The sequence below is a fragment of the Glandiceps talaboti genome, chromosome 22 (genome assembly GCF_964340395.1).
Source record: "Glandiceps talaboti chromosome 22, keGlaTala1.1, whole genome shotgun sequence".
Classification (NCBI taxonomy): domain Eukaryota; kingdom Metazoa; phylum Hemichordata; class Enteropneusta; family Spengelidae; genus Glandiceps; species Glandiceps talaboti.
In genome coordinates, this window is record NC_135570.1 from 7,878,836 (window position 1) to 7,882,821 (window position 3,986).

A 3,986-nucleotide genomic window follows, 5' to 3' on the forward strand; every position below is an offset into this window, starting at 1 on the left:
TCTTTCATAGCGTTCCTCTTCAGAGTGGCCAGTGATTAGAATTGTATATGAAGCCTTTCAAAAACACCTTTACCTTAATTGCAAGCATGATGAACTCACTGCCAGTGAATTTCATTAAAAAAGTATGAAGTGAAAAAATTTTTAATCACAGCTCAGCTCATGAAATATCTAGATCTGATGATTGCAAATAAACTAGCTAGATGTAGGGAAGACGTGAGTCACTATTTCGTGGTTAAGTATGTAATCATGATAGTAATAGTCGGTATGAGTGATGATCATTTTCTCATAATTCTGCACTCGAACATTAATGTGTAGTCATTGTGTACTGTATTCGGTGTCTGTACTAACACTTCAAAGAAGCTTTTACACGACATTACAGAACGTGATGGCGTCCATATCATCCAAACAGAACTGACTTTTGTGTATTGTATCAGTGTAAAATCTGTCTCCCTGTCTCTGTGTCTGTGTCTGTGTCTGTCTGTCTGTCTGTCTGTCTCCTCTCTCTCTCTCTCTCTCTCTCTCTCTCTCTCTCTCTCTCTCTCTCTCTCTCTCTCTCTCTCTCTCTCTACCTCTATGTGTCACAATTTCGGTCATATTTTGTAATGTGTGTTTTAGATTTCCTTGTGAAAATGCCAGCTTGTACTGTACATGAGAATATACATTGAAAGTATTTGTGTAAATTTACTTTCGAAGCGTTTAAGCAGTTAATACATTTTGAGGACACGTTTCTCTTTTGTTAAAGGGATATGGATATGGGTCTATTGCCAGCTTATATCAGTAAATCCCTACGTACTTATTTTCCTGGAACTATATGCACTGCGCATGTCAATGTATTTGTCTCAGTGTAAAGAGACTGGAACATTGCTCAGCTTATTCAAACATAGTCATGGATATTGTTCTTCGCTGTTTTATGTGGACGTTTTAGTTTTCTCAATATAATAAAGTGTACGCTGGCAAAATGGTGATATATATGCCCCGTCATGCAGCATTGCTTTTCAGTGTTTGACGAATGGATTTGTCAAAAATAAATGGCTTGACAATAAAAACAGGCAGAGTTGATTAGTTGCACATTTCACAGGATATATATATATATATTTATATATTTATATATATATATATATATATATTTATATATATATATATATATATATATATATATATATTTATATATATATATATATAATTATCATTATCATTATATATGCACACACACTGTTTTTATCTTCATTAACCCGATACTTAGGTTGAAAGGTTAACGGTTAAAGGTTAATTCTCACCTGGCGATGAATAGAAAGGTACACATCAGGACGACACGTGGAAACTACCACTTGACACGTGAGCTCAGCTTGTCAGAACACTCTGTGTAGACTTCATGGGACGCAGAATCGACTTCTACACGTGTCACTTTTATTTCCTCAATTTCATTTCATTAGCTATGCTTCACTGAACTGTACACGTAGCCTTCTTAGAGACATTAAGTCTACTTGATTGATTTTTAAACCTGAACTAGCTGGAATTGAACTATTATTTTTTTCGAGCACACAACCAAAAATTTATTCACTGAATTTTTTAAAATACTAATAATTAGACACTTTATATGTTAATTAGAGGTAGCTTTTATCTACAAGTAGTTTGAAATCGAGATTTCTTTTTTGAGTACGGACCCAAAAATCATTAAAATTGGATTCATTGCATCATCCTATGTGTACAGCTATACAAAACAATGTTTATCCACATGTGATTCAATAAAGTGCAAGGTGTACAATATTACAAGTATGTCATTAAATTTAGCAAAACTGTTTCAAAAAACTTTCCAGTTGCAGCTAGTGCAGATAATTTAATGAACTGCGCATGTGTGTTTAAAATATTTCATCTCGGTGGCACAATGGTTATTATGTTATGAACCGTGTTCTACAACAAGGGGTCGACAAAATCAGTTTTGTTCAACCAGTGTGCAATTTAAAGTGGCAAATTGGATTAGAAATACCTATTTTCATATTTGTGATCAATAAAACAACTTTGTTCTTCGAAAAAAATATTAAATAACATGAGAAGTCCCTGGCTTCAAATCAACAAATTATAAAATTTGTTGTTATTGTACGTACAGGAAATGATTTGTAAATAAATTCAGTAATACAAGAAATCAGTACGCCATGTTCGGTTTGCGCATGCGTTTGTCACTTCCACAAATATTGAAACGTCACTGAGCATACATTTGGATGTATGCGTAGATTGGACATGACGTAGTGATTACTTGTGTTCAAACACTTTGAATTTATTTTACAAATCACTTCCTGTTTGTACAATAACAAACCTTGCACAATTTTTTGGCTATTCATGTAGCTAGAATCACGAACTTGGTCGGTAACGTTTCACATTTTTTTTCAACTAGAAAAACATGGTAATTTGTTTCATTATAATAACATTAATTAAAAATCTCAAAACATTAAAGTACATATTTCTTATCCATAGGGCCACTTTACACCACACGGCTACTCTAAATGATATCCCTGGTCGTATTATGATGGTCGACAGTACAGTGCCTTCATCAAATGAAAGGGGCAGATGGCTTACTAAGAGATAAGACGATTAGCTACAAAGAAAAAAAATTGCCACATCTTCTTAAATGATTGCTTTCCAAAACGTTTCTTCCGGCAAAAGGAAACATATCCTTTGATAGAAACGTGGCAGTTGCTGCGATACGACACAGAATACATCTGAAGAACGCGAGACTTTATTCCCGCCCAATAATAAAAAAGCCGGAGGCTGACAAGTATATCCACCATGTACGTGAAGGGTAAACTCCACTGTGCAAATACGTTGCATAAAGTCGTTTCTGTCAAAAGGTCTGTATTGAATGGCCAGACTCCATATTACCTTTCAACGGAATACGATACAAGTTACAGTATTCAAGAGAGGATCTCGCCAGCTAAAACGTTGTAGCCATCGATTGAGTGTTTAGGATAATAAGTAATAACACGTCTCGTAGATTCACCTGGAGATAAACCAATTTATTTTCCCTCGGGTTTGAAAGCAATCTCTTATTCTAAGAAGTTTTTAACATCTTGACACGTACACTAACAAAAACATTTGTTGAAACCGGATTTGATGTGATTTGAAAGCAAGATAAAATTAAATTATACTTATAGAATGTAGGTATGCATGCTGATATGTAGAGTAATTGAGTTCAAAGACGGTTTGAAATTCCAACGATCTTCAAACCTTAATAGGCTTTGAAGTAGAATATATATATATATATATATATATATATATATATATATATATATATATATATATATATATATATATATATATATATATATATATATAGAGAGAGAGAGAGAGTTTCATTCTTCTTTCGCCAAGTAGAGTGCTCTATCACCTTGGAGAGCATATCATACATAGATACATACACACACACACACACACACACACACATACACGATATATATATATATAATTTTATATATATATATATATATGTATATATATATATGTGTGTGTGTCTGTGTCTGTGTCTGTGTGTGTGTGTTTGTTTGTTAAATTGTTATAAATTGCTATAAATCGTATAACAGATTGGAAAGTGCCATTAGTTGTGAATTCTTTACTTACTGTGTACTATGGCAGTGGGAGGTGACACTTTGGCCACAACAATTACCCAAAAGCTTTCAGTAATTATGGAGGGGTGGTGAAATTAGATAGGGGTGGATTTACAGTTAGCATGTCCCAGAGGAGGGTGACATATTACAAAAAATACGTCACGGCATTGAAAGTATAAACATCCCCGCAAATATTAAGGCTGCCATTTCCATTACAGTATTTCTGGAGCCAGCGTAGACTGTGTGATGCGTCGTATTGTTCAGCCCTATCAAACTTTTATAAAAAAAACCAGCGAGTGATAGTTGATAGCGTGTCAGGCATGTTATAGAGCCAGCGCTGTACGGGGATTACTTTCAAAACCGGTAAAGAATTCTGCGACGGATTAC